Source organism: Nerophis lumbriciformis, linkage group LG23 (genome assembly GCF_033978685.3).
Source record: "Nerophis lumbriciformis linkage group LG23, RoL_Nlum_v2.1, whole genome shotgun sequence".
NCBI classification, from domain to species: Eukaryota; Metazoa; Chordata; class Actinopteri; order Syngnathiformes; family Syngnathidae; genus Nerophis; species Nerophis lumbriciformis.
The window spans coordinates 20,267,501-20,282,626 of NC_084570.2; the positions used below are offsets into that span (position 1 = coordinate 20,267,501).

The window sequence follows — 15,126 nt, forward strand, 5'->3', positions numbered from 1 at the left end:
CAACACTGCTGAAGTTCATCCTCTTTGCTGACGATACAACCATTACATGTGCAGGTGACGACCTGAAGCAACTTCTGGCCTCTGTAACTGAGGAGATGATCAAGTTAAAAACTTGGTTTAATACCAGCAAATTGTCTCTGAATTTAAAGAAGACCAAAATCATGCTCTTTAGCAATCGCAAAAGTAATATACCCATCAGGATTGTTATTGATGATACACCAATAGAATATGTTCAACAAAATTCATTCTTAGGAGTGGTAATAGATGAAAATATCTCATGGATGCCTCATATAAATTACCTGAGGACAAAAGTTGCTAAATGTGTTGGAATGATGAGGAGATGATGTCATTTATTGAACACCAATGTTCTGCTGTTATTGTATCATTCATTTATTATGCCATATTTAAACTATTGTGTTGAAGTCCGGGGAAATTGTTATAAATCTCATCTACAGCCTTTAGTCACTCTACAAAAAAAGGCCATTAGGATTGTGTCCAATGTTCACTACAGATATCATTCAAATCTACTATTCATGGAGTTAAAGCAACTTAAACTGCACGATGTGATCAACTTTAAAACTGCTCAAATTATGTTTAGGGCATCCCAAAACTCTCTACCATCCAATCTACAGAACCTATTCCAGGATAGAGATGCTCACCATAGTTACAGTCTAAGAGGAAACAACAAATTATATTTGCCTAAATTTAGAACAACTTTAAAATCAATGTGCATTTCAGTGCGTGGAGTCACTCTGTGGAACAACTTAGGGGACGAGTTAAAAACCTGTTCTAACATGATTCAATTTAAAAGACTGTTTAAAAAAGAAGTACTGAAGAAGTACGAGGAGGAAAGAGAGTGATGCCCTCAGCACAGAGCGACGGGAGAGAGGTGTATAGTCAGAGAGTGTTTGGGCCTGTGTGTGTGTGTGTGTGTGTGTGTGTGTGTGTGTGTGTGTGTGTGTGTGTGTGTGTGTGTGTGTGTGTGTGTGTGTGTGTGTGTGTGTGTGTGTGTGTGTTTTGTCTCGTCTTGTCTTGTCTTGTCTCATAGTAACAGTGTATTGTTAGTGTACAGGACCTTTACTTGTTTTTGTGTGTATAGTATTGTTCTTGTATTATATTGTTTATGTTAAATGTGGAATGAGTGAGAGGGGTTGGGATATTATAAGCATCTGCTTCATCCAACCCCTTTTCAAGCCTTGCATAAATGTCTCTGCCAAAATGTAAAAAAAAAAAAATAAAAGTGTGTTGCTGTACTGTGCAGGTTTGAAATAAATAATTCAATTCAAATAATGTGGCTATATTTCATGTAATTACAAATTGTATGCTAAAACTCACTCCTGTTACTTACAGTAAATGAGTCATCTATTCAATAAAGTTCTGTCAGATGGGCTACTATAACTAATTTTAAGTACTTCAATATGTAAATTAAAATAATATACTTTCTTAACACAGTCCTGTTACTTAAAACTGTATTTAAACTATATTATGTTTTGAAATGTTTGTTTTTGTTGAATAACAGCTACGTACTTAACTTTAATAAAATGTTATTAGCATAAATATCATGTGGCTATATTTCATGTATTTGTTAATTGTATGCTAAAACTCACTCCTGTTACTTACAGTAATTGAGTCATTAATTAAATAAAGTTCTGTTGGATGGGCTACCACATTACTCATTTCAAGTACTTCAATATGTAAATTAAAATAATATAAATACTTTCTTAACGCAGTCCTGTTACTTAAAAATGTATATAAACCATATTTTTTTTAAATATTTGTTTTTGTTGAATAACAGCTACTTACTTCCCTTCAATAAAATGTTATTAGCATAAATATGTGGCTATATTTCATGCATTTGCTAATTGTATGATACAAACTCACTCCTGTTACTAACAGTAAATGAGTCATCAATTCAACAAAGTTCTGTTGGATGGGCTACTAATACTCATTTTAATGTACTTCAATATGTAAGTTAAAATAAATATATTCTTAACACAGTCCTGTTATTTTTAAATGCATTTAAAAAAAAAAAATGTAAACATGTGCTTCTGTTAAAAAACTGTTATGTACCTAGTATCTTCAATAAAATATTAGCATAAATATCTTGTGGCTACATTTTCTGTATTTGCTAATTGTATGATAAAAAAAAACCTCACTCCTGTTACTAACAGTAAATGAGTCATCAATTCAACAAAGTTCTGTTAGATGGGCTACTAATACTCATTTTAATGTACTTCAATATGTAAATTAAAATAATATACTTTCTTGACACAGTCCTGTTACTAAAACATGTATTTGAACTCTATGATGTTTTTAAATGTTTGTTTTTGTTGAATAAAAGCTAGGTACTTAACTTTAATAAAATGTTATTAGCATATATATATTTATAATGTGGCTATATTTCATGTATTTGATAATTGTATGCTAAAACTCACTCATGTTACTTACAGTAAATGAGTCATTAATTCAATAAAGTTCTGTTAGATGGGCTACCGCATTACTCATTTTAAGTACTTCAATATGTAAATTAAAATGATATAAATACTTTAACACAGTCCTGTTACTTAAAAATGTATATAAACTATATATTTTTTTTTAAGTATTGGTTTTTGTTGAACAGCTACGTACTTCGCTACAATAAAATGTTATTAGCATAAATATGTGGCTATATTTCATGTATTTGCTAATTGTATGATACAAACTCACTCCTGTTATTAACAGTAAATGAGTCATCAATTCAACAAAGTTCTGTTCGATGGGCCACTAATACTAATTTTAAGTACTTCAATATATAAATAAAAATAAATACATTCTTAACACAGTCCTGTTATTTTAAAATGTATTTAAACAATTTTTTGAAATATTTAATTTTGTTGAATAACGGTTTTGTACTTAGTAGCTTCAATAAAATATTAGCATAAATATATTGTGGCTACATGTTCTGCATTTGCTAATTGTATGATACAAACTCACTCCTGTTACTAACAGTAAATGAGTCATCAATTCAACAAAGTTCTGTTAGATGGGCTACTAATACTCATTTTAATGTATTTCAATATGTAAATTAAAATAAATACATTCTTAACACAGTCCTGTTATTTTAAAATGTATTTAAAAACATGTTTTTGAAATATTTGCTTTTGTTGAATAAAGGTTTTGTACTTAGTAGCTTCAATAAAATATTAGCATAAATATCTTGTGGCTACATTTTCTGTATTTGCTGATTGTATGATAAAAAAAAACTCACTCCTGTTACTAACAGTAAATGAGTCATCAATTTAACAAAGTTTTGTTAGATGGGCTACTAGTACTCATTTTAATGTGCTTCAATATCTAAATTAAAATAATATACTTTCTTAACACAGTCCTGTTACTTAAACATGTATTTAAACTCTATGATGTTTTTAAATGTTTGTTTTTGTTGAATAACAGCTACGTACTTAACTTTAATAAAATGTTATTAGCATATATATATAATGTGGCTATATTTAATGTATTTGATAATTGTATGCTAAAACTCACTCATGTTACTTACAGTAAATGAGTCATTAATTCAATAAAGTTCTGTTCGATGGGCTACCGCATTACTAATTTTAAGTACTTCAATATGTAAATTAAAATAATATAAATACTTTCTTAACACAGTCCTGTTACTTAACAATGTATATAAACTATTATTTTTTTAAATATTTGCTTTTGTTGAATAACGGTTATGTACTTAGTAGCTTCAATAAAATATTAGCATAAATATCTTGTGGCTACATTTTCTGTATTTGCTAATTGTAAACTCACTCCTGTTACTAACAGTAAAGTTCCCTCAGATAGGCTAATGCCCATTTTAAGTACATAATTAGGAGACAGCTTATATCCTAAATAACTATCTATGCATATGTCTAATAATGAAATCACTACATGAGGGGCTGCACTTATCACACACTCTTGCATTAAAGGGCACACAAAAGAGACAGAATAAGAAAAAGGCGAGAGAGAATATTAAAAGGAGACGTAGTGTAGATGCCCATGATAAGTCCACACACGACAAGCAAATATTAAAAAAGTAAGGCAGATGAATATGAATGGCGGGGACAAGAAGAGCCTGTTGTCCTTGTGTGGGAGGGGGGTACTGAGACGTGACACGACATATTACACTAAAACGTCTCCTGGAGACGAGCGACATCAACGTTTACTGCTGGACTCAAGGCTGCAAGGAGCAGGTCGATGATGAAGAGGAAGAGGAAGAGTGCGCGACAACAAATAAACAACTTTTGTCCAAAGTCATCTTATGAAACATTGCTGTTGTAATTGCTGAAAGAGAAAGAAAGGGTGATCAAGTTGCACGTTTCACAACCAGTGCAAGGATAGATCTTGCCTTCATTCTTCCTTTCCACTAACCTGCACTTTCAGCAAGCATTTAAAAGCTTTTTAGACTCAAGAACTGAAAAGGCAAGGTTAAAAAGGAGGCGCACCCAGAAAAAACTGCTTAAGGAAAGTACAACAACTTCAGTGATATTATCGGCCGATAAATGCTTTAAAATGTAGAATCGGAAATTATCGGTATCGGTTTCAAAATTATCGGTATCGTAAAAAAGTAAAATGTATGACTTTCTAAAACGCCGCTGTGTACACGGACGTAGGAAGAAGTACAGAGCGCCAATAAACCTTAAAGGCACTGCCTTTGCGTGCCGGCCCAATCACATAATATCTACGGCTTTTCACACACACAAGTGAATGCAACGCATACTTGGTCAACAGCCATACAGGTCACACTGAGGGTGGCCGTATAAACAACTTTAACACTGTTAAAAATATGCGCCACACTGTGAACCCACACCAAATAAGAATGACAAACACCCCGCCGCCCCCAACCCCGCCCACCTCAACCTCCTCATGCTCTCTCAAGGAGAGCATGTCCCAAATTCCAAGCTGCTGTTTTGAGGCATGTTAAAAAAAATAATGCACTTTGTGACTTCAATAATAAATATGGCAGTGCCATGTTGGCATTGTTTTCCATAACTTGAGTTGAAGCTGTTCTCTTATTTTGGAAAACCTTGTTACATTATTTAATGCATCCAGCGGGGCGTCACAACAAAATTAGACATAATAATGTGTTAATTCCACGACTGTATATATCGGTATCGGTTGGTATCGGTTGATATCGGTATCGGTAATTAAGAGTTGGACAATAACGGAATATCGGATATCGGCAAAAAAGCCATTATCGGACATCTCTAGTTTTATGACTGAAAAATTGAAGGAAGCAAGGGTTGTTGTTTTTTTTATTTTCAAAAAATAGTTTTTAGGTTTACTGTAAAACAAAGATTTGTAAATTTAAAAAGTCACTGTAAAGTGGAAAAAATGATTAATTATGTTTCATTGTATCCATTAAAGCAGTGTTTTTCAACCACTGCACACTAGTGTACCGTGAGATACTGTCTGGTGTGCCGTGGGAGATTATGTAACTTCACCTAATTGGGTTAAAAATATTTTTTGCAAATTAGTAATTATATTCCGCAAATGTGCCGTTGTTGAGTGTCTGTGCTGTCTCGAGATAGGCAGAGTAACCGTGTAATACTCTTCCATATCAGTAGGTGGCAACAGGTAGCTATTGCTTTGTAGATGTCAGGAACATGGTTGGTCGTGATCACAATATGCAAAGGTGTCTAATGCTTAAACCAAAAATAAACAAAAGGCAAGTGTCGCTAAGGAAAGGCATTGAAGCTTAGGGATGGCAAAACAAAGCGAAAACTGAACTGGCTGCAAAGTAAACAACAACAGAAATGCTGGACGACAGCAAAGACTTACAGCGTGTGGAGAAGCAGACGGCGTCCACAAAGTACATCCGTACATGACATGACAATCAACAACAAAATAGGAGCGCAAGACAAGAACTAAAACACTACACACAGGAAAACACCAAAAAACTCCAAAGAAGTCACGGCGTGATGTGACAGGTCGTGACAGTACACCTAGTTTGAGAAAAGAGCTATAGTGATGCATGGTTGGTTATGGCTTGAATTCATATCCAACAATTGCGAGAACAACTTTTTATTGTCAATATCGGCTGCTGAGTTTCATTTTTTAATGTTTCCTGCTGGTGGTGTGCCTCGATATTTTTTCAATGAAAAAAAATGTGCCTTGGCTCAGAAAAGGTTGAAAAACACTGCATTAAACACATCCAATTGTTTTTGCAACTTGCAAAGTGTGTGAAAATACCGTCTAAATGTCACAAAATGCCGTCGGCCATTTTAAAAATCCCGCTCCGAACACCTTCTGTAATTTCCGTAGCTTCTACATCACTGTGAAGTGAATTATATTTATATAGCGCTTTTCTCTAGTGACTCAAAGCGCTTTTACATAGTGAAACCCAATATTTAAGTTACATTTAAAGTAGTGTGGGTGGCACTGGGAGCAGGTGGGTAAAGTGTCTTGCCCAAGGACACAACGGCAGTGACTAGGATGGCGGAAGCGGGGATCGAACCTGGAACCCTCAAGTTGCTAGCTCTACCAAACGAGCTATACCGCCCCTGTACTAACACTTCTGCACTCTGACCATATTATTAGATCAGTCATACTGGAAATACGCAAAAATTGGAAATAGAAGTGTTTATCATTTACAATCCTTATGTAAGACAAGAACACATATGCTTGGCTTTTTTACGCATTCAAAATTGTAAATAAATAGCTAACAATTGAGTCAACAGATGGAGGGTCCTCTCATTATACTCTCTAAAAACATGCAGAAAGCGCCAACAATACTCCATTTACATGTCGTGACCTGAAAAGTAACCAAATATGAGTGTGTGGAGGTTGCCCTCCAGTGGGTTCCTCAGACCACCAAACACTGCCATGAGAGCCCGGATGAGGGTTACAACACTGTTTTATTTTTATAAATTAGTGCAGGGGTTTTGCTTTCCAGCAACTGTCTTTTCGTGTCCGTCTCTCGCTCGCTCTCACTCCAGCTCCAACACCGTGTCTCATTCCGGCTGCTGCTAATAAAGGCGACAGGTGATTAGATAACAAGGTCCACCTGGGCCATCCACTCACCTGTCACTGTCTTCGAGGTCGGTCCTGGCGCACCCCGTTCCGCGGCAGGCCCGCAGGCCACGCCCCCTCCACAGAGTGATATTGTTATTATAAGCGCTAACGCAGACGGACTATTTTAGCGGCGCATTGATAGCGATGAGCTAATGCTAGTTTACGCTGCTATTGTTGACACACTGAGCAGACGGCTCAGTGTGTTCGTCTCCAACTTGCTAAAAGTAAATTCTAGATTATAATTCATGCATCTCTCACCTGCTAGTAGACAAATGTGGCCATTAACCAACAGGCTGGTCCACTTTCACATCACACTTTCATGACGAAAAAGACACAAAAAGACGCTTGTTGCAGCAACTTTTTTTAAACCCTTTGTGAGGATTGCGATTGAATCTTCATCCAAACGGAATTATGTGAGCGTCCCGTCGGTCGACATCCCAGCGAGAGTGGAAATATTACAGTAGGTGGTTGTTTTATTGTGGTTCGTTTGTATGTTTAACTTATGTTACAATGAAGCTGCATCCGTTAAGCGCTCGGCTTATAAAACTTATTGCTCATCCTCTTTGTGTTCGGGTTCAAAAATATAAAGTTCTGGGTCATAATGTTGCCCTAAGTAATTGTTGTTGGCTTTCACAAAGTCTGCTTGATTAGCATTGTTGTTGAGGGGGAAGGGATCTGTGGTTCCTCCTCTATGTCACGGATCACGTGACTTGCTTCCTCATTAGCTTATGTTAGCTTATGTTTAGCTTATGTTACAATGAAGCTGCATCCGTTAAGCGCTCGGCTTCTAAAACTTATTGCTCGTCCTCTTTGTATTCGGGTTCAAAAATATAAAGTTCCGGGTCATAATTTTGCCTTAAGTAATTGTTGTTGGCTTTCACAAAGTTTGCTTAATTAGCATTGTTGTTGATGGGGAAGGGATCTGTGGTTCCTCAACGTCACGGATTACGTGACTTGCTTCCTCATTATCTCTCAAAATGGCTCAGGAATCTCTGTGAGATTGATACTATTTTGATCATATCTATTTATTCGCAAACTTTGGAAGTCTTTTGGTGTCATAAATCCGATATATATGATAATAGCTTCAATATAGAGGCAACTTGTTTTCCACTCTACTGCTACTTTAACTAAAGGCTTAGTTGGCCACATGCGTGGACAGCACCTTTTAGCTCGTATTTTCAAAATGGTGTACACTACTGAATTGGGGTCTTATGGCCCTTATGTGGACACTTATACTGCCGTATGGTGGTGTCAGAAGAGTATAACATACAATGAATTTTGGGGGAAAAAAGTGTAAAAATAAGAATTAGCTTGTCACTAAACATGAAGTACACGTTTGTTACTTATGGACCAAATACATCATATCAAAAGATGATCCTTAGTTTTTATTGTAATTAGGGTCCAATAAGCCCAAATAGCAAAGAGAAATAAAAAAAGCATGTAAACAAACAGCTTGGGCCTTAAGAGGTTATTAAAGTAAAAAAAAAAAAAAAAAAAAAAAGGCAGCTCATTTCCAGAATTGTATTTTACTGTAAAAACACTACTGTTACATTTGGTCAAATTCTGGCAAATGATCAGCCCGTTTTTTTTTTGTTTTTTTTATTTTTTTAAATAGATAGATGTACGTCTGTTGTTTTTACAGTGCATTGCTGTAAACGTGAAAACGGTATCACTTTTGGGCGAGCTACATCACTCGTGTGCACGGGGAAAGACGCAGCCTGTGCCAGCGTATGCTTCACCACAACATCCGTTTTCGGTGAGCAAAGTCTTTTTTTCCACGGCCGAATTTTCGATGCATCACCAGCCAATAGTGCGCAAATAATAGTCTCTATGTAATTTATGAATATATATTATGATTCTGAAGAAACAGCGATTGTTGAAGGTAGGGTTGTAGAGTATACCGGTATTAGTATAGTTCCGCGATACTAATGAATCATATTCGGTACAATACCGCCTCTGAAAAGTACAGGTCAAACCCCCACCCCCCGCCGTCATCACGTCATGACATTGCTGGTTTTACGAGCAGAGGAGCATGTTCGGCAGCGCACAATCACAGAGTACCTACAAACAGACACAGTGTGTAGACAGAAAAGGGAGAACGAACGCATTTTGGCCTAAAAAACTAACAATAAAGGTGAAGTTATAACACTGAAACACCCTCAGAAAGAGGTGCTTTAAGACATGGCTAGCTAACTGGCGGCTAACGTCCATCAGCAGTGTTTTAGCTACTTCTAAATCACTAATCCCGGTCTCCATGGCGACAAATAAAGTATGTTTCTTACAAGTATCATTCCTGCAGGACGAGGAATAGCTAAACATACTTTACTACACACCGTCGCTCACCGGCGTCAAAATGTAAACAAATGCCATTGGTGGATCTGCACCTGACATCCACTGTAATGATACCGAGTATAGTCGCGTATCTAGTCGATACTACTATGATTACGTCAATATTTTTTGGCATCACAACATCTTTCGTTTTAAAAAAAATCATATTATGTTTATAAAGTCAGGAAATATGTCCCTGGACACGTGAGGACTTTGAATATGACCAATGTATGATCCTGTAACGACTTGGTATCGCATTGATACCCACATTTGTGGTGTCATCCAAAACTAATGTAAAGTATCAAACAACGGAAGAATAAGTGATTATTACATTTTAACAGAAGTGTAGATAGAAAAGAGAAAAAAAGCCAATATTAACAGTAAATGAACAAGTAGATGAATAATTAATTTTATACCACTTGTCCTTAATAATGTTGACAAAATAATAGAATGATAAATGACACAATATGTTACTGCATATGTTAGCAGACTAATTAGGAGCCTTTGTTTGTTTACTTACTACTAAAAGACAAATTGTCTTGTATGTTCACTATTTTATTTAAAGACTAAATTGCAATAATAAACATATGTTTAATGTACCCTAAGATTTTTTGTTAAAATAAAGCCAATAATGCCATTTTTTGTGGTCCCCTTTATTTAGAGAAGTACCGAAAATTATCGAAATAATAATGCTACCGGTACCAAAATATTGGTATCGGGACAACACTAGTTGAAGGACTGATTTTGACGCTGTGGCGCATTTGCTTACATGTTACGTCTATCGCGTAAGTGGTTTACGTAAGTGAGTTGGGGAAAAAAAGTTAATGTAGATCCACGCTGATGTGTGTGTTGCCTCTACTGAACTCTGAGCATTGTGAACTAGGGTGACCAGGTGTCCGGATTTAGGCCGGACAGTCCTGATTTTGAATGCCCTGTCCGGCGTCCGGCGCAGCATCAAGCCGGACACGTATTTGTCCTCCTTTTTGAGGCACTAGGCTTGAAGAGCGGAGTTTTTTCATCTTTGCTGGGCTGCAGCGCAATAGCCAATCAAAGACCGTAAAAAATGCCCCAACGCAGTAACATATCAAATGATTGGCTAAGAGCGGTGTCGGATACAAATCTGCTTATCATTGGTTAAAAAAGTAAACAAGGGTTCATGTGCTGCTGCGGCATGACATTGACAGAAAGTTAGCATCATGCCCAAACGCAAGACCTCGTTTGATTCTGAATGGATAAAAGAGCACGAATTTATAACGAAAAGCAGTAGAGACTCATTCCATGGCTTCTGCACACTTTGTCGATGTGATGTCGACGTAAGTAGTCAGGGGAAAGCTGCAATTGAACGGCATGCGGGTACGGATAAACATAAAAGTAATAAACGTGCGGCAGGTACCTCTTCAATGAGGACATTTTTTCGTGAAGTTTCGTCGCCCCTGGATGACAAGATAACCTTTGCGGAGCTGTGCAAGGTGTACCATGCTGTAAAGCAGTGGTTCTCAAATGGGGGTACGCGTACCCCTGGGGGTATGTAATGTAATGTAAGTTCATAAACTGAACATCAAATCAAGTAGGCTATTCCATTCATTACCATAAATCCAGAGTTTCGCCCATGCCATGGTTTGACCCTCACTAAAATGTCTGTCAAAAAGAACTGTGAAAAGAAATGCAACAATGCAATATTCAGTGTTGACAGCTAGATTTTTTGTGGACATGTTCCATAAATATTGATGTTAAAGATTTCTTTTTTTGTGAAGAAATGTTTAGAATTAAGTTCCTGAATCCAGATGGATCTCTATTACAATCCCCAAAGAGGGCACTTTAAGTTGATGATTACTTCTATGTGTAGACATCTTTATTTATAATTGAATCACTTGTTTATTTTTCAACAAGTTTTTAGTTATTTTATATATATTTTTCCAAATAGTTCAAGAAAGACCACTACAAATTAGCAATATTTTGCACTGTTATACAATTTAATAAATCAGAAACTGATGACATAGTGCTGTATTTTACTTCTTTATCTCTTTTTTTCAACCAAAAATGCTTTGCTCTGATTAGGGGGTACTTGAATTAAAAAAATGTTCACAGGGGGTACATCACTGAAAAAAGGTTGAGAACCACTGCTGTAAAGCATCACCAGCCCTACAGAAGTTTAGACTGCGGCATGAAAGTGGACCGGGAGATTTTCAGTGACTAGCCCACAGCTAAAGGGATGGCCTGTGGCCGAACAAAAGCCAAGGCATTGTGCGAGAACGTCATCACTCACTATTCGGTACAGGAACATACCGACTACATAAAAGAAAACAACCTACCCTTTTCCGTGGCAACCGACGCCTCAAATAAAGCAACAAACAAGTGTTTTCCCATTGTGGTAAGGTATTTTCACTTTGATGAAGGCATCCAACATGTCCTGTTGGATTTTTATAGTGACAGCAACGAAACGTCAGAAGCCATAACAAACCAGCTGCTGGCAAAACTTGAGATGTCTGGCTTAGAGGTGAAAAACATGTCTGCATATGCAGCAGACAATGCCAGTGTCAATTGTGGCAAACACAACAGTGTGTATCAGAAGCTGAAACTGAGCCAAAAAGATGTGCTCCCTGCAAACTGTTTGGCCCATATTCTGCATAACGCAACCAGATATGCAGCAAGCAGCCTTGATGTTGATGTGGACAATTTTTTGTGTCATTTTTTTTTAAATTATATATGTTAACTACATTTAAGTCCACACATGTTATGCTTTGTGGCACTCTGCACTTGAAAAGATTCATCTCAGTGGTCACTTTTTGAACACCACAATGTATTGAATAAATACAAATACTGTTAACAAACACTTGACTTTAATATGTTTTCCTATTCAGCCACACAAACATCATCTTTAAACCACTCAAAATTGTACTATAAATAAGAGTATACCAGAGTCCTATGTACACCATAGTAATTTATTGATATGCCGCATAATGTCCTCCTTTTTGGTGTCATGGAAATGGTCACCCTATTGTGAACAGGTTTAAAGAGATGCAAAAAGAGTGAAACTGAAAAGACAAACAATACAGTCAACATATACACATGTTATGCAAATGTCTACATATATGCTGTAATGCTACCTTACAAGGCAGGAAGAAGGATAACAAATACAAATTCGTACTACTAACGCCATCTTAGATGGCATCGAAAATCATCGCGAATGAGCATGACAAAGGACTAATTTTACGATCACAAATCGTGAATTTAGCTAGCAATATTTTGGACAAAAACAAAGTTACAAAGTTCAACTTTTGGTACATACCATTAAACAAAATATATATGCAGTATTTCTTCAAAAGGAACCACTGGGAAGTGACTTTCTCTGCTTGGCAGCATAGTGCGACTTCCGGTCAATAAAGTTGGATTCCAAATACACACTTCTCAAAGATGTATTACCTGGCCACATGATGGCGGCATATACACATGTAACATCCATCCATTTTCTACCGCTTGTCCCTTTTGGGGTCGTACCAATGTTAATTAAATGACAAGCATGACACACTCTAACAACTTTTAGTTGTAACATAACACTATATATATTCATAAATAAATGATTGTGACGCTTGGGTCGCACGACGACGATATTTGCCGCGTTCCCAGAAATGCAGAAAGCCAAGGAAGGTAGTTTGCAGGTAAAAATGTATTCGATCCAGTCACCAAAAATAACGGCTATGCATGACAAAACTAAAACTCACAGGTTACAAAATTGAATGCTGGAGGACAGCAAAGACTTACGTGCAGAGAAGCTAGGCAGGAGAAGCGGCAACGTGAATAAACATCCTGACAACGAAAAGAGGCCATCACTGAACTTCAACAGTCCTGATTGGCAATAGGATGCTGGTGTGTGAAAGCCGCTGCAAGGAAATTCAAAAACGGAAGTGGCACCAAAATAAAAGCACAAGACAGGAACTAAAACACTAAACACAGGAAAATACAAAGAAACTTAAAATACGGCATGATCTAGTGTAACAGATCATGACAATGATATTACTTTCATTTTTTTTCACGTACAAAAACTTTTATTTTTAAGGTGTGGGGAATTTTATTTTATTTTGTCGTTGTAGTAGCGACTTCCTAGTTCATTTACGGAATTCGGGCAACTTTCTTTGTTTTCACTTTATCGAACCGCGCATGCCAGGGACGTCGAGGCCATATCAGGGCCACATTGGGGCCTGTGTGCGTTTATACTGGATTTAAAAAAAAGGTTTCGCATTTTACTTGCAGTGTAAATAGTCAGTTGTAAAAAATCTGATATGGTCCACTTTGGCCTGAAGTGTAAACGTAGTCTCAGTGTCTTTGCATGTGTTTGATGAAAACTCTTTGCATTAGGTCAAGGTCAAGGTAGATGTATTTATATATCTAATTCAGACTACTGCCCAAAGTGCTGTGCAGATTAAAACAGAAAGGTAACATATTAAAAATTATAAGCAAAAAACATTCTGTATATAAAACACAGTTAAAATGCATAAAAATAGTGCAAAAAAGCAAAAGCGTAAAAGATTAAAACTATTAGAAAATAATACAATTCACAATAAACGCAAAACATTCTATGTACAAAACACAATTAAAATGCATTAAAATAGTGCAAAAAAATCAAAAGCGTAAAAGATTAAAACACTTTTTAAAAATAATAAAAACCACAATGAATGCAAAACATTCCATATATAAAACTCAGTTAAAATGCATAAAAATAGTGCAAAATAAACAAAAGCGTAAAAAATAAAAAAAATATTACATAACAATAAAAATCACAATAAATGCAAAACATTCAATATGTAAAACATAGTTAAAATGCATAAAAATAGTGCAATACAAACAAAAGCGTAAAAGATAAAACATTCTACAAAATAACAAAAATCACAATAAATGCAAAACATTCTATATGTAAAACACAGTTAAAAATAGACAAAAAGAAAAAGATAAACACATCCATACATATATCCCGCTTAGCGCACATAAGTGAGTTTTTAAAGAAGATTTAAAAGTATCGAGAGATGTTGCTGCGCTGAGATTCAGAGGGCTGTCGGCGAAGAAAAATCCATAAATTAGCCGCACCATTTTAAAACCCGCAGGGATCAAAGCGTAGGGGAAAAAAGTAGCATTTTATAGTCTGTAATTTACGGTATAATCCACTTTGTATCAATGTCTTGTACCTCCTGGGATATTCATAGGTCAGTCCGCTAATCAGCTCAGGTTGTTGTTTCTCTGGCTTGAGGGCGGTCAGCAGATACCATGTCGCGTCCATCATCGACATGTCCGACTGTTTTTGTTTGTCGCCGCGTGCGAGCGGGAGGGTAAACAAATCCGGTTTTAATAAGGGCGTGTAGTTCATAATCCTCGCCTACCAGCAGGTGAGGCCCGACATATGGGTTGAGACCATGACGGAGGGACACTCTCAGACACACACACACACACACACACACACACACACACACACACACACACACACACACACACACACACACACAGCAGCTGTCGCTTGTGTTTCGAGGCAAGACGGATTCAACAAGAGCACCGCGGTGCCTTCGGGAGCCGGGCCAAGCGAGTGAGAGGAAAGGTAGGAGCAGCCAGGTTGACGCTCGAGACAATTTCCTGCAGCTGCTCGATTAGACGCAAAGATTGTGACTGATTCCTAATTCGCCGAGCTCCACTAATTTACCACTTTGCAGTTGTTGTGTGAACACAACACGTTCGATTGCTTCGTGGTTACTTGCAATATTCTGAGTGGTTCAGTAG

At 36.8% G+C, this 15,126-nt stretch overlaps 1 long non-coding RNA gene across 2 annotated transcripts in view; it reads right to left on the reverse strand.

Annotated features, from left to right (window-relative positions):
- LOC133622595 (uncharacterized) overlaps nt 1–13,245 on the reverse strand; it is a 182,024-nt gene extending 168,779 nt beyond the window's left edge. For both annotated transcript variants that reach the window (XR_009817803.1, XR_009817802.1), the window contains exon 1: nt 13,126–13,245. This is a non-coding gene — a long non-coding RNA (uncharacterized lncRNA). The remainder of the gene's footprint in view (nt 1–13,125) is intronic.
- Nucleotides 13,246–15,126: the final 1,881 nt, after the last annotated feature.